General features: G+C 39.5%; 1 protein-coding gene across 1 annotated transcript in view; it reads right to left on the bottom strand.

Moving 5' to 3' along the window:
• The window catches only part of ppp2r3a (protein phosphatase 2, regulatory subunit B'', alpha), a 143,569-nt gene that overhangs the window by 100,592 nt on the left and 16,517 nt on the right, over window positions 1-26,460 (bottom strand). Inside the window, exon 2 of the mRNA XM_056475972.1 lies at window positions 10,771-10,838. The gene's annotated coding sequence lies outside the window, so the exon portion shown is untranslated. The remainder of the gene's footprint in view (window positions 1-10,770; window positions 10,839-26,460) is intronic.

The following is a 26,460-nucleotide window of genomic DNA, read 5'->3' as shown; positions in this document are numbered from 1 at the left end:
AAGGATTTGGATGATTTTTTTTTGGTTCCTGTGCATTATGAAGTGAGGAAAACAATCATATAAATGGCAGCATATGTTGGCTACAGTGCAGGGCTGCGATGTGGAGCCGGTGTTATGTTTTATTATGAGACTCGACTCTGCTGGAATGTGTGGCCAACAGATCTCTAATGCTGACGATATTGGGTGGAGCTTCGTTTTACAAGCTTGTTTCCAAGTTGATTTTACTTTTGAACTATAAAGGCAAATCTGAGAGGGAAATTGTATCAAAAACAACTTTACAGGTAGATCAGATGTTTACCTAGTAATTTACCATTTTATCTTCGATGCCATCTACAGTACAATAATTGCAGGTTATTTAAGGTTAAATGGGTTAAATGGTTAAATCATCATGCCATTCCAAATTATTATGACTTTCTTAAAGTCATAAAGAAAAATGCTACTTCACTGTCAATTTACTCATCCTTTAAGAAAATTCATTCATTCACTTTCTTTTCTTCTTAGTCCCTTTATTAATCTGGGGTCGCCACAGCGGAATGAACCGGCAACTTATCCGGCATATGTTTTACGCAGTGGATGCCCTTGCAGCTACAACCCATCACTGGGAAACATCCATAAACACTCATTTACACTCATACACTATGGACGATTTAGCTTACCCAATTCACCTATACCACATGTCTTTGGACTTGTGGGGAAAACCAGAGCACCCGGAGGAAACCCACGCCAACACGGGGAAAACATGCAAGCTCCACACAGAAACCTGACCCGAGGCTCGAATCAGCTGCCTTCTAGCTGTAAGGCGATTGTGCTACCCACTGTGCCAAATGCGCTGCCTATCCTTTAAGAACTAGTCCTTGAATAGTCTCTGTTGAATAAAATAAAGTCACCTACAGTACAAACTGAATGGTCTGAATGTTAGTATTAAAGACATAGTTCACCCAAAACTGTTCCAATTACTTAAATTTACATCATTTATTCAACTTTAACTTGTTCCAAACCTGTATGAGTTTCTGTAGATCACAAAGGAAGATATACTGCAGAATGTTTGAAATAACAGCCATTGACTTTGTAATATTTTTTTGATGTCAAAGGCTGCTTTTTCATTTTTGCTTTCTCATTCTTCAGAATATTTTGTTTTGTTTTGTGTTCAACAGAAGAGACAGGAGAGATTTTCGAGTAAACCATCCCATTAAAAAGCAATTTTTAATTTTTGGCTGAACTGTTATTTTATTGATTGTGCTGTCCCAATAGCACTTTTAGTGTTTTATGTCTAATTTGCTTGTTATGCTACATTATCAACAAATACTGGAGTCAATCTGTTTTCAAACATTTTTTCAAGTGCAAAAACAACTATTGGAAGATAATTTAGTCAATATGTGAAATGTTAAACTTATAGCACTGTTTATCTAATGTGCCTCAATGTTTAACCAGAAATCTTCTTTTGAAATGCTTTTATTGGGCAAAAAGTCAAAAAAGTCTTTGTTAATAAACAAACAATTTAGCTATTTTTACCATGTACAAGTTCGATTTTCTTGCCAACTTTTTGTCTGTCTGTAGGTACAGATTTCTTGTTTATTTTTCAAGTTAGGTACCTCTGATCTAAGCTAGCATTGGTCAAAAAATTTTTAATCAGACTCACAAAAATCTTCTTTAATGTTCTACTTAAGAATAATTTACCTACACCTTGGTTTGTTTACCCTACCCAGCACTTTTAAGCATCAATTTAAACTTGAGAAACTTAACAACAAAGTGTGCTAACTTAGTTAATTATGTGTACCGTCAAAATAAATACCAACCACTGACTGACCAATTTGGTCCACAAGCTCCGCCCTAAATGAAACTACTTAATGAAAGGCAAAGTGTTTGTAATCTATTCTTAGTTTTGTCTTGGAGCATGTGATCCTCAGATCAGGTCTGAAGAGTCGAGGTCGTGTCATGCAGGAGAGAGAGAGAGCGCACAGGCTTCACACATCCATCCTCAGCTGTCTGACAGAGACAGGGTGGCTCCACTTCCCTCACGTCACAAGCCACTCTCGGAGAAGACAGCTCACTTTTAAACTGCACTTTGTAACAGAGAAGTGTGGTTTGCCTTCAGCAAATCCAAACGCTGTTGCTCAAACCTCAAAGTCAAAGGAAGAACTGGCAGAGCTTCAGTTAGTGTCATTATAGTGTTGCATGTTTAGATAGAGCAGCTTCAAATGACCAGTGTTGGGAAAGCTTCTTTAAATAATGGGTATCTTGTAGCTTTAATTTTGCAGTGCCACAATTTACAAAAAATGCTTAAAACAAAAATTGTTTGCTAAAATATATTCAGAATACACACTAAATACAACCAATACAGTAATATTCATTCATTCATTCAGCTTAGTCGATAATTTATTAGGGGTCGCCACAGCGGAAAGAACCGCCAACTTATGTTTTTATGCAGTGGATGCCCTTCCAGCTGCAACCCAGTACTGTGAAACACCCATACACTCTTGATTCACACACGCACTACTATGCGTATATACTATGGTCAATTTAGTTCATCCAATTCACCTATAGCACATGTCTTTGGACTGTGGGGGTAAGCGGAACACCCGAAGTAAACCCACACCAGCAAGTGGAGAACATGCAAACTCCACACAGAAATGCCAACTGGTCCAGCCAGGACATGAACCTGTGGGTGACAGTGATAACCACTGAGTCGCCGCTCAATTCAGTAATAGCCAAGCTATTAATATACATTTCTAAACATAATATATTTTTAACAAGTTATAAATATAAATATAAGGCATTTAAAAGCACATAAATAAATAAATAAATAAATAAATAAATAAATAAATAAACAAATAAATAAACGAATGAATGAATAAACAAATAAATAAATAAATACATAAATAAATAAACAAATAAATAAATAAATAAATAAATAAATAAATAAATAAATAAATAAATAAATAAACGAATGAATGAATAAACAAATAAATAAATAAATGATTGAATAAATAAATAAATAAATAAATAAATAAACTGAAGATTCTCATTGGGTCTTGCATCTCTCAAACCCGTATATCTAAATAAATAAATAAAATTTTATGGAATAAACAAAACTAAAATGGTTGTAAATGTAAAGGGCCTCTATCAGCAACAATATCTAACTAATTATGCAATAAATGAATGAATAAAAATTTAAATATAAGCATTAGCCTTTACCAGGATGTAAAATGTAAGCCTAGATGAATGAATAAATTAATGAATACACAAATAAATGAAAAACACGAATGAACAAACAAACAAAAGTGTACAAATGAAAGAATAAACCAAGTGACAAATTGAAGCTTTTTAAGGGGCTTTAAAGGGCACCTATGATGAAAATCCTCTTTTGTAAGCTGTTTGGACAGAACTGTGTGTAGTGTGTCCACTGTCATACTGGAGTGATATAAACACAATAAGTCTTTCTTTTTAATTTTTTACTTCCTGACATTAAAATGAGATACAAATCCCACCCATTTTGAGGCCCATCGCTATGTGACGTAGGAGTGTGATTTCCTCAGCCACCGAACTGATTGACAGATGCGTATTAACATGTTTATAACTGTTTATCTAATGTGCTTCAATGTGCTTTCACCAGAAATGTTCTTTTGAAATTCTTTTATTAGGCAAAAACTCAAAAAAAAATCTAGACTGCAAAAAAAATATTTGATAATTAATTTAGCTATTTTTAACAAATGTTTACTCAATATTTCACAAGTTCAATCTTTTTGCCAACTTTTTGTCAGTCTGTAGGTAAAAAATAAATACAATTTATTGGAATAAACACAAAATGAAAATGGTTGTAAATGTAAAGGGTCTCTCATCAACAAATATATCAAATAACCGTTGGGAAAGTTCTTACTGTAGTAAGGGAGATCTGCTTAATTCTTTTCTCTCACTGTGCTGTTTGTCTACGTGAAGGCTACGGTGGGGGTGTTAACCGTTGGAGGGGGGGGGGGTGTTAACTGTTAACCAGCTCACATTAAAGGCACAGGCAAAAAAAAAAACAGCTACAATGTCATAAGAGCTCAAATTTCCCAGATTTAAAAAGGTATATTAAATAATCTGATGGGTATTTTGAGCTGAAGCTTTACAGACACATTCTGGAGACACAAACGATTTATTTTAAACCTTGAAAAAGTGTTAAAATAGGTGCCCTTTAAATATTTAAATCTCTTTATTAACCACAACAAAATGTAATCAAATATGCAACCATAAAATACTGTTTTAACTGAATGAACAACTGAAACAAACACCAGCATTTAACTATTTATACCAGCTTATAAACATTGAAGATAGGTCATGTATGAATGGATAGATGGGCGGACGGATCGAATTATATATTACTTACCAGTAAATAACTAAATGCTATGCACTGAAATCTGTTTATTTACATGGAGGATGCTTTACTACACACTGCTGCTGCTGAGAAAAACTAGTTTGTTTTGAGACAGCTGACCTAATGTCATGCTACTAAAAATGTAATCATGTTAGTAATGCTGCCACATTTAGTTAGTAATTTCCCGACACTGAGTAGGACTCAAAAATAGTGAGGGCTGGTCAAAACTGTAGGAGCGGGTCAGTCTGCAGATTCTGTCTGAAAGCATCTGCAGTTTGGAGTCATATATATTTGTTCTGGAGTTTGGAGTGATTTAAGGAGAGCGGAAATGAAGCCGAGCATAACGTTCTTACTAAGAGACTTGTGATTTATTAGGCTGACAGACCCCCAACACATCCATTACATGCATGCTCTAGGTCAATTTAAAAAAACAGCAGCGATGAATGCAATAATGTTCAAATGAATGCGGGTGCATCATGTGTAATTTGCCCTGAAACAAAAATGATGCTAATTTGCCTTAGCAATGGTTACATAAAACCATTAAATGCAAAAACAATGTTGTCCGCCAACTATGTTTCAGGGCAAAATATTACCATTGCTATCCCACAAAACCCATGGGGCCACATGGAGACGTGCTTCAGGCGCATCACTGTGGGCCGCTGGTGCTCGACTCAATCAGAAATGACAGGCATAGTCATAGTCTCCAACCACATGCTTGTGTTTTCACTCAGGCTTCACAAATGCCATCCTTACACTGGGTTTACTCCCATCATTCATTATTGCACAATAAATTACACAGAGCAGAGACCTCAGAACTTGCTTTTGTTAAAAAAAATGTATTGAGGTCTAGACAGGTCTGAATGAAAACACCTGGATTTTTTTCCCAAAGAAATGTCTCTATGGCTGCAAGTCAGACACATCTATAAAATATTAGCGCAGTCTTTCATTAAAGGAAAAGTTTGGCCTTTCAGCTGGCTTTGTTTTTCATGATCCATGCTCTCAATATTTCAACACAAGTGCCCCTACCCAGCAAGCAAAGCATTGCTGCAAACTTGTAATAAGAAACAAGAAAACTCATAGTGCTGTGACAAAAACAAGAATACATCTGCATGTGCTTTTATCAAAGACCGTCAGCCATGCTTAATGACAAAAATGTTGTAATAAAATAATGCCATTAATTCTGTCTGATATTCACTGTCTTTTCCTGAGGGAATGCGTGCTGATTAGGGAAGCTCGGGTTCTGCAACTGAGCAGAAAATAAAAATGTTAATTGACAGTTTTTTTTTAAGTTACATTGTGAGATTTTCAGGGCAATTTTTTTTCATTTTTCCCTCTAAAGCAGAAGCAAGCTTTCATAAATGAGTGCAGAGGAAACCGAGTGTGTGGTGTAAATCAATAGAGTTCAGAAATCAGTCACAACTCAACAAGTCAACACAAACTGACTGGAATTGCTGGATAAAAGAGCCAGTAAGAGGACATCTTCGCTTAATAAATATTTGTTGACCATATGATAGGTCTGCACAATATATCATTTTAACATCGATACTGCAATGTGCGTATCCGCAATAGTCACATCGTGAAGTTATGCAATGTTGAGTCTGAATAATAGCTAAGCAGAAGCTACAGAATTGTATTTAATCACTGTATTTATACAGAACTTATTTGATTTATGCAACAAACAAAAAAAAATCTTCCTTAGAATTTTTGTCTTTTTTCTAGTCCAAATATCTACATTTCAAAGTGAAAACAAGATTATTTCACAAACTCCACTGGCAGATAATTTAGCTTTATTTAAGAAAAAACTCTTAATTTTGACTTATTTTTCCTGATAGTGAAAACAAAACAATACTTTTACTTGCTCTAAGAATTTTTTGATATTTGAACTAGAAACAAGACAAAGCAAAGCAGTGCTTCCCACAGGTTCAAAATATACTTGCGATTGTGTAAAAACAGACAATATCTCTAAAAGTTTTAATAATTACAAGAATAAGACGTGTGGATTATTTAAATAAGAGGAATGAGTTGATTACCCATTTCTAATGGTGTACAAGTATTCTGCAGCCAATTTAGATGTAATTTCGTCCTCTCCGAGTGTTTAGTAAAGTTTTTCTGAGTCGTTTAGAAAAAATAATTAATAATTTAATGTCTCGTTTGCTCTTGCAGCTGTGCGCATAAAATTAACGACAGCTTTGAAAATGAAAAGCAAAACCAAATCCCGGACATTTTAGTAGGTTTAGAAACCCTGGCCGGACACAAAATGGTGCGGGTCTCTGTGAGTCTGCAGAACAGTTTTGACATGGTTGACAGTTTTCGCACATACAGAACGAGTAGTATAAAATGGGTAAAGGAGAGAAGATTTTCCACTACTTAATCACTCGCAGATGTTTGTTTTTATAAAAAGTGCAAAAGGGAGATAATAATAGTAAATAAAAAAATGTCACTAAATAAACTTGGGCGGCCATTAATATACCTGGGTAGCCCGCCTAAGTAAAGTCTAGGGGTTCTATTTTGACAAACCATGCGCAAAGTCCATAGCGCAGGGCGCAAACGCATTAGGGCGTGTCAGAATCCACTTTTTCTATTTTAAGGACGGTGAAATCCGCTTTGCGCCGTGTCGCATGGTCTAATAGGGTTGAGCTTATTCTCTTAATGAGTTATAGGTGGGTTTTGAGAATAAACCAATCAGAGTCTCATCTCCCATTTCCTTTAAGAGTCAGTTGTGCCGCGCCATAGCGCATTTGCTATTTACATGATGGACTTTGTAAGTGGAAAAATGCATTTGCTATTTAAACAGCGTGGCGCAAAACGTCAAAACAACTTTTGCGCCAAGCTGAAACTAGCAAACAACAACTGCATTGTGCCTTGCGCCGCATTGCCCCGGGCGTATGATAGGGCCCTTTGTGTGGGAAGCACTGCAAAGTAGGAAGAGCATTTCGTTTGCATTGTGATTATTCAGTTTCTCTACCTGAACACTGTTAGACTACCAAGGAAAGCATCAAAGAGTGCTATTCAAACCATCTTGTGAAACTGTATCCATATTGCAATATTTATCACAGAAAAATAGAATATCGCAATATCAGATTTTTCCAATTTTCGATTTATTCATTTATTCATTCATTCATTCATTCATTCATCCATTCATCCAACCATCCATTTCTATCTATCTACCAATTCATCCACCTCAGCCCAGCCATCAAAACCAATTATTTCTATCTTTCCATCTATCCATTCATCTATTCACATGTCTATTTGTCTACCATGCCTATCAGTCTATTCATTTCTACCTATTCTTACATCCATCTACTCATATTTATCCATCCATCCATCCATCCATCCATCCATCCATCCATCCATCCAGCTCAATCAATACATTCAACTCTATCTATCCATTCAACTCTACCTATCAATCCATCATCTCTTCCCATCCGTTTCTACCTATCAATTCACCCATCCATCTCCTTTGATCCCTCCATCTATATACATTCCATATCTATTCCATCTTAACCCATTGATGCAAACTACACATATCTACTATTCATCCATCCATCCATCTACAGTTCTTACAATCCATCAATAGATATCTACATGTCTTCATTAATTCATTTTCATTCGGCTTGGTCGCTTTATTCATCAGAAGTCGCTACAGTGGAATGAACCGCCAACTTATCCAGAATATGTTTTACACAGCGAATGCCCTTCCAGCTGCAACCCAGTACTGGGAAACACCGATACACTCTCGCATTCGCACACATAAACTACGGCCAATTTAGCTTATTCAATTCACCTATAGCACATGTCTTTGTACTGTGGGGGAAACCAGAGCACCCAGAGGAAACCCACTCAAACACGGAGAGAACATGCAAACTCCACACAGAAACACCATCTGATCCAGGTGAAACCTTCTTGCAGTGAGGCGACAGTGCTAACCACTGGGCCACCGAGTTGCCTATCTTTATGTCATACGCATATAAATGTCTCTATTTGTTCCATATCAATCGATTGTTTACATGCAGACACACTAGTCTGAAAATGATCCATTATTTGTCTGGCTCTTTTCTTTTAAAGGGAACTTCACATAAAGGGAGTGGTGACAGTGTTTTCCCATAATGAGAAACAATCCAAAGACTAAAATGTTGGGAGGTTTCCTGGGTCGGCCTTACCTCACTCCTTGAGAATGTCCCATGAGTGCGAGGCCAGATCGTGAGGTTGTTTTACCACCACAGTAAGTGTGACTCATGTATGTTTCTGAGCAGTGGTCTACACTCAAGTGGACTACATAGAGGCCTCCACAAAGCCGCCTTGATTTACAGGTTATGGCTCTGATTCAACGTCTTTGGAGAGTTTTCCTTTTCATCTGACTGCAATACGCTTTGTGGAGCGAGAGCTATAGGCTGCGTCATTACTGCCATGTTTCAGTTTACTCGATGGCATGTAAAAGGCCCCCTGTCAGAAATGTTACACTCAACAACTTATAAAACAGAAAAAAAACATACAATTACTCGGCTTGAGCAGACACACAGGTGGTTGGTATGGTGCCTCTGGGGCTCAGTGGTGCAGAGGTAATAGCTGCATGTTCTCCAAGCATTACATTTGCAGAAATCCACAGTAAAAAAAGCCACACACACACACATTTGCTCTGCATAATGTGATGAATACCAGAACCACACACACGCACAGACATTCCTTACAAGACTTATTCCTATATCCTTGTGGGGACTCATAGACAAAATACAAACCATATATTCTATCCCCTCCCCCACCCCCACCCTACCCCTAAACCCAACCCTCACACAAAACAATCTGCACTTTCACATTTACAAAATACTTAATTCTGTGTGATTTATAAGCATTTTAACCAATGAGGACCTCAATGTTGGTCCCCATGGTGGCACAAATCCCTATTAGTCTGTGTGCACTCAGGTTTAAGTCCCCACTGGGACATAAAAACAAGCACATATTACACACACACAAACATTTGGTCCATACAACGTTATGAATACCAGAACCAGAAAGGCTCATTGTTATTTTGAGCAAATGAAATAGACTGCGCCATTGACCAACTGAAAGCTGGTCTAAAGTCCAGCACAGAGTGTGTGAGTTATGTGCCTATGCAAGTCCAAATGCTTAGACATTGCTTAATACACACATGTACAGCAACACACAAATATCTTTACATATGAAAAAATTAAATGATTAAAATGTTACAAAAATCATTATTTTATAAACAAATATAAAAACCACTGCTTCCATGCCTTCTTCATCACAGGGTGCTTTTTTTCAGTTTATTTACTACATCTTGCATTTGTATAATGTTATTATTAGTAGCAGTATTATTTATTATATGCATATTTATATTTGTTTTTTATAAAAACAAGTTTAGATTTGTCCACCTGTCAGGATTTGGAGACGTCTGCATCACCATATGGGGCATAATAATAGTTCAATTCAATTCAATTCACCTTTATTTGTATAGCGCTTATACAATGTAAATTGTGTCAAAGCAGCTTCACATAAAAGGTCACAGTAAATAGGAACAGTGTAGTTCAGTTTGTAGTGTTTAAGTTCAGTTCAGTTTAGCTCAGTTCAGTGTGGTTTAATAATCACTACTGAGAGTCCAAATACTGAAGAGCAAATCCAACGATGCGCAGCTCTATAGATCCCGAAACATGCAAGCCAGTGGCGACAGCGGAGAGGGAAAAAAAACTTCACTAAAGGCGGAAGTGAAGAAAAAAAACCTTGAGAGAAACCAGGCTCAGTTGGGCACGACCATTTTAATGTGTGTTTAGATATAACTCAGTTGTTTGTCCACACTTCGTTATTATTGTTCATTTATTCATATGCTGGAAATTAAAACTGAATTTAGAAATAGTTAGGAAACAAATCTTTGCGCTTAACAAATAAAAAATTAAATGTTTAGGCTAATGGATGTCTTCAGTGGAGTGAGTTTCCACCGTTTCCTTATTCACAAAAGTAAAGGAGTAAAGAGTAAAAGTAAAGTAAAGAGAAAGTAAAGAGGCTGAATGAAGGAGGCACGTTCTTTTATCCTCGCGCTGCAGATGGTCTGTTTAACTGTTTTCTCGCTAGTGAAGCGTTCAGTTTTTCCACTTAAGAAGTCCACCATGTAAATAGCAAATACGCCATGGCGTGACACAACTGACTCTTAAAAGGAATGTGAGATGAGACTCTGACTGGTTTTATGCACATTATGCTCTAAACACACCCAAAACTTATTAAGAGAATGAGCACAACCCTGTTTGAACATGTGCCGGGGTGCAAAGTGTATTTGTCCATCCTTAAAATGGCAAAAGTGCATTCAGACACCCCATCATTAAAACAGAGTTTCATTAACAGCATAACAAACAAGCAACATCTGTTAACAATCACATGAGTTTAGTTTTAGCTTTCCTGTTCCTTACCTGTCTATTTTGAGACCAGCTCTAGCACAGCGCAGCTCTTGCAGACCAGATACAATTCATACTCCAACCTGTGGGATAAAGAGCAGAAATCTGAATAAGTGTTGTTAATATTCAACCAAACATTGACATTTTTACAAGAGAAAAAAAAGCTTTTTTAAATGAAAGACTGACGCACTATGCACCACTTTACCCTCCCTCCCTTTTGTCTGTTTGCTCCTTTTAAGGTGAATAATCAAATTGTACACTTAAGTCTGTGTGAGGACTACTTTTCCCTTGAAAATGACTAATTCAACCCACAATGCAGTGCTGCATGACACCATGAAAAAGCAGAACAACTCCACTGCATTAAAGTCTTAGTCTTAAGTGAATCGCTGGAACCAGTTTGCAATGTAATCACTGGCCTACTTAACTCAGAAAGCTTCTAACATGATGAGAAAATCAATTTAGATCTGCTCTTGTGTTAGTGTTCCCTTTAAATCAGATTTTTCGATATGCCATCCTTTCATACTCAGCAAATAAAAGGGGCATGAAATTAAAAAAGCTATTTCAGATGATATCTGTCACGGATTGGTCAGGCTCTCACGATCCCCACTCACGAAGATCACCATCACCTGACTTCTAATGAGCACACAGCTGCATCACATTCACGAGCACCAGATAAAAGCACAGCACTCCAGTCGCTCATTGTCCGGGCTCGTCTCGACGAAAGCGGACAACTGAGCGACCACTCAGCGTAGTCATCCTCAGCTAAAACAAACGCTTTACTTACCTGTTCTCTTTGTATTCCTCCTAGTCTTCCTGGTCCACCCGAATCGTCCTGTCTTCCAGTCCTTCCAAGTCTGTGTCATCCTCTGTCAGCTGTATCTGGTGTGTGCTGTCCATCCTCGTGTATTCCTGTTACCCAGCCACGGAGGAAAAGACCCCAACATCATTCCTGATCCTCCTGGCTATCCTTCATGTGCTCCTTGTTGTCATTTAATAAACACCCTAACGTTTCCTTACCTCTGTCTCCTGTCCGCTTCATAACAGAAGCCCGGACCAATAACGACGACAACATGAGCACCCCCCGATCACTTTCAAGAGCTGGTGGACCAGTTGAAGCGGATTCTACAGCCACCAGCTCCACTTTCCAACGCACCACCAGCACCGAGCACTTCCGCCTCCACAGTTTCTTCTTCGGCCCTTCCTTCCAGTCCCATGGCCCGACCAGCGCCCTACTCAGGCGGAGCGGGGGAGTGCAATGGTTTTCTGTTACAATGTTCCCTCATATTCGAAATGCAACCTTCTCTATATCCCACAGATAAGTCAAAGATCGCCTACATCGTATCACTACTCTCTGGGCCTGCACTTAAATGGGCTGAGACGATCTGGAACCAAGCCGGGCCGGTCATGAATTCCATCACTACCTTCACGGAGTATTTCAAAGAGGTGTTTGGACGTTCTGATGGGGAAGTAGCCGCTGGAGAGCAGCTGTATCATCTAAAGCAAGGTACTCTATCTACACAGGAATATGCTCTCCGGTTTCGCACTCTAGCAGCTGCAAGTGGATGGAATGAGAGATCGTTGTTGACCACGTACCGGCTCGGCTTGGAACCCACTCTCCGAATCCAGCTGGCCACATTAGATGATACTATGGGTCTGGAGAGATTCATCCAACATTCTCTCCGATGTTCCGATCGTCTCCGTTCCTATCAACAGGACACCATCACCCCCTCGTCTGCACTCCTCCAATCGCCTGAGTCAACAGCCTCTCCAGAACCAGAACCCATGATAATAGAGTCTGGAAGACTGACATCAGCGGAACGACAGAGGAGGCTGACCCGGGGTCTGTGTCTATACTGCGGTGTCAGTGGACACACCCGTATGGAGTGTCCCCTTCGTCCCATTCGGACTTCAGTGAGTGTATTCAGTACGAATATTGAACAATGTAAACCACTTACTACCACCGTACAAATAACTACTGCCTCTATTTCTCTCCTTGTCACAGCCCTCATCGACTCCGGGTCAGCAGGGAACTTCATCTCCCAATCCCTCTGTCGTCAACTCCACCTACGTACTGAGGCGTCCTCGCATATATACCAGATACAACCGATAACCCAGTGCACTCGATCTTCGACCCGTATCCATCGACAATGCGAAGACATCCTTCTTCAAGTGGGGTTGTTACATCAAGAGAGGATTCAATTTCTGGTTCTGGAGGGTGCAAATATGGACATCATTCTAGGGCGCCCGTGGCTGGTGAAGCACGATCCCATCATCTCTTGGGGCACAGGAGAGATAAAGAAATGGGGATCTGGATGTACACCTACCTGTTTTCCAAATCTCCCTCTTCAAGGTCGGAACCCCATTTCTTTGTTTACAACATCGGTCGAGAGTCCTCCTGAGAAGCAGTCTATCCACATTCCTAAGGAGTACAGCTCCTTTCATGATGTCTTCTGCCCCAAGAGAGCTTCCCAGCTACCGCCGCATCGGCCATGGGACTGCGCGATCGACCTAGTTCCAGATGCCCAGTTGCCAAGAGGTAGGATCTACCCGCTCTCGCTTCCAGAGAATCAGGCAATGGAAGATTACATAAGGGAGGCTCTGAGTCAGGGGTACATACGTCACTCAAAATCACCAGCCGCCTCAAGCTTCTTCTTTGTGGCCAAGAAGGACGGAGGGCTGCGTCCATGCATCGACTACAGGGTCCTAAATAACGGTACAGTAAAATACCGATATCCCCTTCCTCTGGTACCAGCCGCTTTGGAACAGCTCCGAGAAGCTAAAGTCTTCACTAAATTGGACCTCCGCAGCGCGTATAATCTGATAAGAATACGTGAGGGGGACCAATGGAAGACAGCATTCGTGACCCCTACTGGCCACTATGAATATGAGGTCATGCCTTACGGTCTGGTCAACGCCCCCTCCGTATTCCAAAACTTCATTCATGAAGTCCTCCGGGAGTTTCTTCACCACTTTGTAATAGTGTACATAGATGACATCCTCATTTACTCCCGGAGTGAGGCCGAACATCGCCAACACGTTGCGGAGGTCCTACACACATTGAGAGAACATCACCTCTACCTCAAAGCGGAGAAATGCTCATTCCACCAGAAGTCGATTCATTTCTTGGGATACATCATTGACCAAACCGGTATACGTATGGATGGGAAGAAAATTGAGGCTGTTCTATCCTGGTCAGAACCCACTTCCATTAAGGAGCTCCAGAGGTTTCTTGGGTTTGCTAACTTTTATAGACGGTTTATCAAGGACTACAGCAGGATTACATCACCCTCTCACTAATCTCCTCAAGGGTAAACCCAAAGGACTGGAGTGGACCAAAGAAGCAGCCGCAGCCTTCCGCCTTCTTAAGAAGGAGTTCACAAGGGCCCCACTCCTGACTCATCCTGACCCAAATCTTCCTTTCGTGGTGGAAGTGGACGCATCCACCACCGGCGTCGGGGCAGTATTATCCCAACATCATGATACACCCGCCCCGACTGCATCCCTGTGCCTATTTCTCTCGGAAGTTGAGCCCGGCGGAGCAGAATTACAGCATAGGAGACAGGGAGCTTCTAGCAATCAAGCTAGCCTTGGAGGAGTGGCGTCACTGGTTGGAGGGAGCCAAACATCCGTTCCAGGTGATCACAGATCACAAAAACCTCCAATATATCAAAGAGGCCAAGAGACTATGTCCACGTCAAGCCAGATGGTCACTTTTCTTCTCACGTTTTGATTTCTCCATTTCCTATCGTCCAGGACCCAAGAATCTAAGAGCAGACGCTCTCTCTCGTTTACACGAGCATCACGATCATGAAGAACTCCCAACGAAGATTCTTCCCGAACACATCTCCATTTGACCCGATCACCTGGAACGCTCCTCCAGTCGTTGCCACTCCGGAAGCCCCTGCTCCGCCGGGATGCCCTCCTCATCGGCAGTTCATACCACCTGAACACCGGGTAGATCTGATCCACTCCTTACATACCTCGCTAGGCACTGGACATCCAGGGATCAACAATACTCTCTCGCTAGTATCCCAACGATTCTGGTGGCCAAACATGGCAAGGGATGTGAGGCAATATGTTCAGGGCTGTAAGGACTGTGCCCAATCCAAGAGCCCACGTCATCTACCCGCTGGAAAGCTCCATCCCTTGCCGATTCCGAACCGTCCCTGGTCACACCTAGGAGTGGACTTTATCACTGACCTCCCCTCGTCAGAAGGTAATACCTGTATTCTAGTCATCGTAGATAGATTCTCAAAGTTTGTCAAACTAATCCCTCTGAAAGGTCTTCCCACAGCCTTTGAAACAGCCGACAATATCTTTAATCAAGTCTTCAGGTCATTTGGTATTCCAGAAGATATTGTGTCGGACAGAGGTCCACAGTTCATCTCACGTCTATGGAAAGCCTTCTTCAAGCTCCTAGGTGTGGCCGTCAGCCTCTCTTCTGGATATCATCCCCAAACCAACGGGCAGACAGAGAGGAAGATTCAGGAGGTGGGACGGTTCCTGAGGACCTTCTGCAGTGGTCACCAGAGCTCCTGGAGCCAGTATTTGGCTGGGCAGAATATGCCCAAAATTCACTGCGGCAACCCTCCACCGGACTCACGCCATTCCAGTGCGTCCTGGGCTTCCAACCACCGCTCTTTCCCCTGGGATGGCGAACCATCTGATGTCCCCGCAGTGGATCACTGGTTCCGGGAGAGCGAGAGAGTCTGGGACGAGGCTCATCAACATCTGCAGAGGGCAGTCCGTCGAAGCAAGGTAACCGCCGATAGAAGAAGGTCTGAAGAACCCAGATACACACCCGGACAAAAGGTGTGGCTATCCACCCGGGACATACGCATGCGACTGCCCTCTCGCAAGTTAAGTCCCCGATTTGTTGGTCCCTTCACCATCGTGGAACAGGTTAAACCCCGTCACCTACAAACTACAATTACCCTCTCACTACCGTATTCACCCTACATTCCACGTATCACTCCTGAAACCCTATCACGATCCTGTTCTTCCCTCCACAGAGCCTGACCACGAAGAGGAACCCCCTCCTCCACTGCTCCTAGAAGAAGGAGCCGTCTACGCAGTGAAGGAGATCTTGCGTTCCCGACGTCGTGGTGGCCAGTTGGAGTACCTGGTGGACTGGAAGGGTACGGCCCCGAAGAAAGGACATGGGTTCCCAGAGCTGATATTCTCGATCCTAGTCTCATGGTGGAGTTTCATGAGAGCCACCCTGAGTTCCCAGCGCCTAGAGGCAGAGGGAGACCACCACGGCGTCGGAGGTGTCGGCCCTCAGGAGCGGGCCCTGGGGAGGGGGGTACTGTCACGGATTGGTCAGGCTCTCACGATCCCCACTCACGAAGATCACCATCACCTGACTTCTAATGAGCACACAGCTGCATCACATTCACGAGCACCAGATAAAAGCACAGCACTCCAGTCGCTCATTGTCCGGGCTCGTCTCGACGAAAGCGGACAACTGAGCGACCACTCAGCGTAGTCATCCTCAGCTAAAACAAACGCTTTACTTACCTGTTCTCTTTGTATTCCTCCTAGTCTTCCTGGTCCACCCGAATCGTCCTGTCTTCCAGTCCTTCCAAGTCTGTGTCATCCTCTGTCAGCTGTATCTGGTGTGTGCTGTCCATCCTCGTGTATTCCTGTTACCCAGCCACGGAGGAAAAGACCCCAACATCATTCCTGATCCTCCTGGCTATCCTTCATGTGCTCCTTGTTGTCATTTAATAAACACCCTAACGTTTCCTTACCTCTGTCTCCTGTCCGCTTCATAACAATATCAGTCAAAACATCGTAAACATTGAGCAATGTTGAATTAGTTCATGTGCGGTTTTGCCGTGACTGTTTTCGTCATCACAAAGCTTCAGCCGTTATAGCACTGAGGGAAAAATCATTTCACAAAATGATTCATCACATCATTAAGACACGTGTCAAATTAAATCACAATTGCTGATTCATTCTTTCTGCGCACACAGACTGGGTGGATGTGTTTATAAAAATAGGCTAAAAAGAAATAATCCGTGACATTTGGAAGAACTCTGTACTCCAAAACTCCACAGAGTGACATATAAGTGCTTACTTATGCCACGCTGATAAATTTAGCTGTTTGCGTAATGCGTGTACTGACTTCCCAAACTTGGTAGGTTCGATATGAGTAAGTTTCAATTTGCACACGTATGCAGTAACCACAAAGGCCACAGCTCACCCCCAACTCAGTGTCATGAAAAAGAAAAAAATCATGATTGAGTAGGTGCAGACTTGTGGCCTGTAATATATTTTTCTTGTCAGGGGCGTAAATCCCAGAAGTTTGAAGGATTATTTTTCTTGGCCTTTAGCCCTTTGGTTTGTTTATCTCAGCCAACAGACTGACCAAACCCACAGATATCCCTATACATTTAACTAAATAAAGACGTTTTTGCATTACAGCATTAATTTCATGACAGATAAATCCAATTCTCATTACTCTGACCAGTTAAAAAACGATCATAAATATGTCAAGATACTAGTTTTAGGTAACACTTTATAATAAATACACAATATGAATCATTTATTAAGCATTAGAATCTAGTGAATTCATTATTTGTTAAGCATTAACTCTACATTAAGTGTTAGTAAGCAGTTTATAACTGCAGCTACAAATGCTCTATTCTTGACATTTAAGCACATGACTTTTCATTACTAAATTAAGTATTGTATTATTTACAAACCATTTGTATTTAAGAGTAGTTGAAGGTTTTTAAGATCATTCAGAATGCGCAAGTAAATGATTAAAAAACTATTGAAATTAACATTTATATATCTTGTTATTCAGGCATATATAAATTGTTACTATGTATGTTAATAAATGCTAATAAATTAACTAAACTTCCTGCAGTTTTGTGACCTATAAAGTGAGGTCTATTTATGCCTTATAAATGCCTTATAAATGACAATTAAAGGCTTGGTATCAAATTAACAAAAATATTTGCAATCTTATCTGAAAAGTAAAATGACTGTAAAGTTTAAACATTGCTGAATAACAGGAGTGTCAACATACGATATAAAATTGGATACAATAACAACAATGTAATAATTTAACAATATAATAGGATGCAATGTTGAAACTGTACAGTAATTTTATTTTAGATAAGGTTGCAAATTTTTTTTCATTTGATACAGTTTCATTTGTGGATCTTCAAATGAATAGAAATGATTAAAGTCATTTATCATTTATAAGGGATTTATAAGGGATTAATAAAGCATAAATAGCTCCACTTTAGATTAGGTCACAGAACTGGATGAAGTTGAGTTAATAAAGCATTTATCAACATACAAATGAACTATTAGTATACGCCAGAATAATAAGATATATGAATGTTAATTTCAATAGTTTATTAATCATTTACTAACTCATTCTGAATGATCTTAAAAAACCACCAACTATGCTTAAATAACTGGTTTGTAAATAATGCAATACTTAATTTAGTATTGAAAATTAAATCATCAATAAATTATGAAAGCACATTTATTAAGCACATTATAAATGTGCTTATAAGTCAAGAATACAGCATTTGTAGCTTCAGTTATAAACTGCTTACTAATGTTTATTCATGTAGAGTTAATACTTAACAGATAATGAATTCACTATTTGTTCATGCTTAATAAATGGTTCATAATGTGTAGTTATTATAAAGTGTTACCTAGTTTTACAATAGATTTAACTATTTATTTACATTAGCTAAATAACTGATTTGATTAGCATTACAATGATCTGATTAACCGTTAATCTCAATAGGCCTTTTGATGCGATAAATTCTAATGAAAATTATATCACCACAATGGTGATATTATTATTCTGAAAAACAGCCATAATTTTCTATCAGCTAAATATAATGTCTTTATTTTGAGGATAAAATTGGCAGTGTTTACAGAACATATCCAAATGTTTACAAATCATTTCTGATAAACAATCCATCTGCGCAGCTACTGAACTAGTAACCTCAGAGAAGTTGGGGCTATTTCAGGTCTGTATTTTTGGAAACATCTAGATGAGCTCAGTGTTGACCTGACCTCAAGGTAAAAAGGCAAATATAACCCGGTCCCATTTTAAACACTGTGTGATAGGACCTAGTTTGGCAGATGCATGTGATATAAAAGCTAACAACACATCAAAACAACAGAGAAAAGCAAAATGTAGAGGTTATTTAGCTTTTGTCAAATCTGACTTACACACGGGTCATTTTAACAGTTTGAGACTCAATCATCTGCATGTTCTGTGTGAACAAAAAGATCACAAGGGCGATCTCTTTTATGCTTTTCATAACAAGCTCTCACAAGAAAGCTCCTTTCAGGTCCTGAAAAGATGGTTACAAAACAATTGCAATTTACAGCCATTATTGACCCACCCAGGGAGGAACCCCATGAGGACTGACTGAATCAGACTGGGTGTGAATCCATAACAAACTATGTATTTAAATGTCTGGAGTGAAATAATAAGGCATCAAAAACAAAACAGAATGTCTGAACATATTCAAGTATGATGCCTCAACAATTTCCAATTCCAAATTTAGAGAAATCACAAGGCTGATTTTAGGGCTTTGCGATATGGGCAAAAAAAACCTATCGCAATTTTCTTGAACAATATTGCGATTTCACTTTTAATCACGATTTTGTCCCAGACAGGCTGAATCTGTGTTTACAGTGTGAATCTGAATCATTTTTGAAAAGAAAAACAATTAGATCTTTATCAAAGACCAGTAACATGTCTCTAAAACAGACATAAAATAAAATAAAAATCACCTAGTAAAGCTGTAACAAATTGTCTCTCGAACAGACCTGAGGCAATGTGTGTGTATGTGTGCGTGTGTGTCTTAGGGTTGTGACGATGGGGAGAAATTTACCCACCAGTTAATCGACATGTGACAACACCGGTAATACCGGTATCACCGTTGGGGTGGGGGTTTACTCTTTTCCTCTTTTTCTGCATTTAAATAGTTTATAAATGTGTGCATATAATACTTTCACAATTTTAAGTTTTGCGGGAATTGCCAACACGCGCTGCATAAGGGCGCTATACATCCTACACAGCATACACTGGCAAGATAAGTGCTGAACTCATGGGACCAGTTTGATTTGTTTTATTATTTGCATGTTTGTTCCTTTTTAAAATACCTTTTATTTGTAAAATCTCTGAAGTTAATATTGGCTATCTGGTAACATAATCTCCCTCGGAGATATTGGAGTTCAATAACGTGGTGCGCAGTATGACTATTGACCAACACCTCCCTGTAAGTTTACACACTGCATAGACTACAGCTCTGGTGTGTTTTGAATTGCATGTTTTAAATGACAGCGAGACATGCTGCATTTAGTTTTTATTGTAAATTATACATTATAACCCAGTACAGAGTAAAATAATACTTTTTGAATGGCTTGCCTATTGGCGGCGTATAAAGTTAAGCTTAAATAGGCTAAGCATATTTTTATTAATATTAAAACACATTAATACAAACTAGCCACCCTTTGATTTTTTCGTTTCCGTATATTTTTATCAAACGAAAAATGCAATAAATTGTTTATTTTGGTTTTCATTTTATTAAAATTAATACACAACTTCTACATAATATTGGCTCTGATTGCGTTTATACAGATATCCTACACATAGACTTTTTGGCTCAAAGACATTTATGCCTGTTAATTTCAGTGCTGAATTTTGATAGATTTTGCAAAGGCTTCTGCTATTCTACCTGTCAGCTAGTACCAGCCTCAGTTTTGCGACTTGACTTGTGTGGCATCTGTATCAATGTATCTGTATCTGTATCGATGTGTGGCCGCACGTCAGTTACGTTAATGCAATTTTTTTAATATTGGCTCATCTAAATTAACTTCTCATTTGAGTAAAAGCCGAAATATTGCCAGACAGACGAAGCAACTTTCGGTTTTTGAAGAGAGTGGCTTCAGTGATAAAATACGCGCACACACATACACACTAATTTAAATCACTCGTTTTAATAAAAAAATAAGATTATTTATTATTAAACATTGTGAGATGATGGTCGCGTGATTTTTAAAATGAGAGTATGTGTTGCGTATTTATGGCTATTGATCTTATCTACCCGCGACCCACCCATAGTTAAACATTAAGTAGGTGCGTTGAAGGTGCGTGTATTAATTAGTTGTTTTTTCTCCAGATGCTGCCACCTTTGTCAGGCAAAGTTTGCAGATTGCCTCATTAACGTTTTCAGGTTCTCTTTTTGCATTTGGTTTGAACCCAAAATATTGCCAAACAGGTGCTTTTGCACTGCGTTTTGACTCTAAATCGTCCGCCATTCTCTTTCTGTAAATTCGACTCCTCTCGTTTTCCTTGCGTGGTAAATGAAATATGACGCATTGTAGCCATGTTCAGATTTTAATTATAGTGCATGCTCTCATCTTAAGTAAATTATTTAGAACTATATTTTACATTTAATTCAAATACATATTTAATAAAAAAAAAAAAAAACTTAAAAAAAACGAATGTGGGGACGGTGTCACGGTGGAAAAGTGATGTCACCGGTGTCTTAAAACCGGTAACACCGTCAACACCGTCTATCGTGGCAAGCCTCGTGTGTGTGAGAGTGTGTGTAGCTGTCAAACTCAAGTAAGGGTTAGAAAAATTTTAAATCGAACTTTTCAGAATGCAGCACCGCGAGTCACGTAACAAGAACTGAATGATCAGCTTCATACTTTGTATGGAATATACACGTTTTGGTTACCTCAGACAAACACAAGACACCTGAACACCAAGTGCTTTTTTGGCACCAAGTTCTCCTTTGGAGAACTCATCCTCCCTGTATACGCAGGCTATTTAGTCTCCTGTTCTCGTGCTCTGTTTAGATGCACTGCGTTATGATTATTTCAAATACCATACTGTGGGAAAATTGTGCTGTAAGGTGAATTAGAAATCGTGCATGTCTAATCTGGATTTCGATATGATTTCAATTAATTGCACAGCCCTAGCTGATTTCCTTGATTTTCCATGAAATAACAAACATTTCGAACTAGGCATTACAAATTTAACCTACTGAAATGCTTTTCTGAACTTAAAATGTTGCATTTAATGCCTGGGGCTGAGACACTCTAAAGGGGGTCACACACCAGAAGCGCCGCATAGCGCCAGGCAGCGCCATACATTTCAGAATTCTAAACATAGGTTTCTATCAGGGTACACACACCGGCGCCACAAGTCAGCGGCTGTCCGCGGTGCCCAGCCACGACTCAAGACACTGTTCATATTCCTGCTGCGCCACAGAGCGCCATCTGATTAGTTTCATGTTAAATTTCATGCGAATGTGCACGTCTAGTTTGTGATACTTTTAACTGTCATGTGCGCGCCGTGTCACGGTGCCAAGCGGCGCTTCTGGTGTGCGACCTGCTTAAGCTGGTATCAAAGAACTAGCAGTGCTGTAAACCGACCTTGCTGTTGACTGCGTCTGGTCCCATCTGGACCAAAAAAGCTGCGTGTGAACACACCAAATGAACAGCTGACTGAAAAGAGAACATACATTCTGCATCCTACATGAGAGGATGTATCTTTCCATACCTGCAGGTGACATTAGTGTGTATTTTCATTCCACAAAGGGGAACTGGAACTAGTACTGAACAAATACAAATCATAAATAAAGCATTTACACTTCTCGCTCACCAAAGAGAGATTTGGTCACACAAATATGTCTGATTATCTGATAAACCATATAAAATTGAATAAAATGTAAGAAATGTGATAAAATGACAGCTGGTGTCTTTGTGTTCCCTCTTGACTTACGTCATTTGCTTGGTTATATCACTTCCATTTTTGTTCTTGTTTGCTCTCTTTCACCTCTCTTTTCAATTCTACAAGCTGAATTAGACCACATGTATAAATATATACACTAGATATCGCGTACGGACCCTGAGCATGTGTCAATAGCGCCACCACATTTGTACAGTGCTCCCAGGACAAAAGTCATTCAACCGCACTAGTCAAGACTAAAGCCAATGTGAAGATGTTGGACTTTAGCGCTGCGTACGGGTGTTATAATGAGCAAACAAAGAAAACAAAGCACAAAGGCAGAACAGATTTTGTTTATTACGTTTTTGTATGTTATGAACTTTTGTGCTAAACAAGTAACATTATTGATGATAATACAGTCACTTACTGCACTGATCATAAGGCAAAGTAGGACCAACTTGCACTAAATACTAAGCTTATGCTCTTTGTGAGCAATGCCAGAGCGGTCACTTATCCATCAATGAAGAAAAAGTGATGTAAAATTATGATTTTCGTAATCTATAAAACATACTTGCAAACTGACCACCAGGAAAACTCCCGATCATAGATATGTGTATAAATCTGTATATATCTCTGGCTCTGGATGGCCAGTTCTCCACAGCACCTTGGTCCTGCATTCATTTCAAAGGAGCTCTACCCTTCTGCATACTTCTTTTCTCAGAAATTGACACATTAATATGTCATCATATTTCTCACTTAATTTAGTACTTCAGGACAAAAGTTAAAAAGATTAAAAATGTAGAAATATAAGGGTAATATTATTAAAATATAAATGTTGTACTTTCAAGATTGCAACTTTCTCATAGTGCTGCTATTCTTGCTCCTGTCTGCATCCCTGTAATGCCACATAATATTGCGCATAATATAAATTATGAAAAAGTATTTCTGTCAACAATGTATTTTTTGACACCACGAAAAGAGCATAATGTGAAACAACATACTTTTATTTTGTCCATATGATGTATTTTGTGCACAGATCTAGATAGGACCCTGCGATACAGCATGCCAGCTTTGCACAATTAAAGATTTCTTTATCTTTTGACTTACTCAAGCTTTATATTCAGGCTTTCTGTCATTACTTTGTTCTTCTCTCCTCCTCTCATCCAAATCTCTTCATCAAATGTCCTTTATCAGCTGCAGCCAGAAGAACATCTCAGTAGTTTCACGAAAACTCTTTGGTGTAAGATGAAAAGTAGAGTGAATACACACTATGCCTCATCAAATGAACATAACAGGCTCTTGATGCATTCAACAAAGGTTTTCCCCGCCAAAAAAAGCTTCACCTGGGAATCCCCCATCTTAGATCTCTTCAATATCCCAACATCTCTACCTGGCTCAACAATCCCAATCGCTCATAGACACATTTCCATCTAGTCTTCTCTTCAACTGCGCTCCTTCGTTTAGGCCACACCTGTGATGGAGAGCAACATCTGTGCAATCAAACTTCCACTACTCTTAACTCCAGCCCAAAGCCTCCCAAAATCCCCTCCCTACTTTGCCAAAACAAGACCTTTAGGGAGAGAGTGGAGAAAGAGTGAGGAGGGGTGTACATTACCGTCCATGCTCTCTGTTCATTTTGCCCATCCAGCTGCAAGAGCGTTTGTAGCCATGGAAACTACATAAATGCAGCCTGAAGGAAGTGTGTCATTGTGTTTTAGCAATGCACCAGAATAAATAGGTTAAAAATAAGAACACGAGCAGATAAACACTAATCAGGTTTGGCCACATGCAGCCCAAACGTCTTTTGAATAACTCACATAGTCAATTGCACAAAAGCCCTGGGCAAGTCATGAGGTATCATAAACACAGCCTTATATGTATGAAATGAGGCATGTTTAACATAATACTTTCCACTCATTAAGAGACTAGCATTATTATTACAGTAATGTCGACATGTTGCAACCTTCTCCGTTACAGTGTGTTCCGTACTCGGGACCCCACCCACAGTCAGGGTGTTTTCCAAAGAACAATCATTAAGATCTTTCCAAAAAATAAGCCTGAGCTCAAAGTTTATTGCCTCCAGACAAACAAATGCCAGCGTTCTACCCACTGGTCTCACGGTAATGAGGTTGTATTTTGCATTTACATTTCAAGAAAACACAGCACTGACTTTCACAGGAAACACATCAGCATTCAACAGCAGTCCTCTGGGTATAGCTGATCCCCAATGACTTGTATAAATAGCTTTTTCAGGGAAAAATGTGAACTTCTCTTAGATATTGATATGGAAAAATTAGCCAGAGGGCCTTTCAACACAAAGTCTTTCATCACAAATTTTAAATCCCAATGCATCTAAATAAACAAATACCAAGTTGCAAAATACAGCCAAATTAGAATTTGCAATCACATTCTTAACATCTTTATTGGGATGTGTTTCGTAAATCCAGTGTTAGGCAATTATGTTTACAAATTCCGTCATTACCAACAGATTCAGCGATTCTGTTTCCCAAATCTGTTGTTCCATCTTCAATGTAGAAGACACTTTTTTCAAAGTGTCACAAACTTGTGAGGTGTGAACTACAACTCTTAAGATTTGCTTAGAAGTATAGTTTCCTTTTAATATGACATATGAACGTGTGAAGTTTATTTATAAACTAATTTCAAATGGAGCACGTACTTATGATTGATCACGGCTGGTCCGGCATTAATAACCACCTGCATTAATAACTTACTATAAATAACCAGAGTTCCTTACCCCCGTTATCTTCGCCTTGAAGAATCCCCCTTCCACCCCTACTCCTCCTCCTTTCCCTTAATAGGGTGGCACAGTGGCTCAGCGGTTAGCACTGTTGCCTCACAGCAAGAACATCACTGGTTCAAATCCTTAACAGGCCAGTCAATGTTTTTGCGTGGAGTTTACATGTTCTCCCTGTGCTCGTGTGGGTTTCCCCCGGGTTCTCTGGTTTCCTCCCACAGTTCAAAGAAATGCGACATAGGTGAATTGACCAAACCAAATTGCCACTATAGTCAAGCTCTTAACCAGCAGTATATCTCTACACAGCAATCCCTAATTTGTCAATAGCCCAAAATAAGGGGAGGGGACTTCTTAAGACCAACCTGAGCTCACACTCCCCTCTCGCCCTGCAAACAAGAGGGAGCCCCGGGCTCGAGGATCTTGTGAGCTTAGGGCGCTCTCCTGGGACAGCATACCAAACACACTTTATTATCAATCATTAGCTAAGTGTGAACTCTTGACAACTATATAACAACCGAGACCAAAATAATCAAGCTAAAATGTAGAAGGTACTAGCACACTATTAGGGTGCACTGACACTCATTTTGACAACAGCTAGACCAGAATATTCCATTATTTGAATATTTGGATGGCATTTGATTTTCATTTTTAGAATTCTGTTTTTTTTCTGAACACATGGCATCACTGTGAAATAATTCTCATTTGTGCTTCAATATGAATCGCCCATGAGTGAATGTCATGAACATCAGGATTCAGTTCATCTGGAAGAAATGACATAAATGGAAAAGACCTCTCATTTCAGCATTGATATCACAATGTGTGCATCCGTAATAGTCACATCACAAAGATATACAGTGTTGACTGTTGAGTTGGCTTTGAAGTCATTTTTACATTTACATATACAAAACCATAATGCATGCACTTTTTATTTCACTTTTATCGTTGCTTTGTTGTATTTATCTATGCTTGTAGTTTGTTTATTACATGTTAGGCATGATTCTCTCCCCTACAGAGTCATCACAGTCAATCACAATTAATACATCCAGTAACACTTTAGGGACCAATTCTCACTATTAACTAGTTGCTTATTAGCATGCATGCTATTGAGATATTGGCTGCTTATTAGTTCTTATAAAGCACATGTTCTGTTTGACCTTATTCTACATCTATAATCCTACACAATACCTAAACTACCCTAATAACTACTAACAAGGAGCAA

The sequence above is a fragment of the Danio aesculapii genome, chromosome 2 (assembly GCF_903798145.1).
Source record: "Danio aesculapii chromosome 2, fDanAes4.1, whole genome shotgun sequence".
Lineage (NCBI taxonomy): Eukaryota > Metazoa > Chordata > Actinopteri > Cypriniformes > Danionidae > Danio > Danio aesculapii.
The sequence above is the reverse complement of the archived record's forward strand: the minus strand, read 5'-3'. Positions and strand labels throughout refer to the sequence as shown.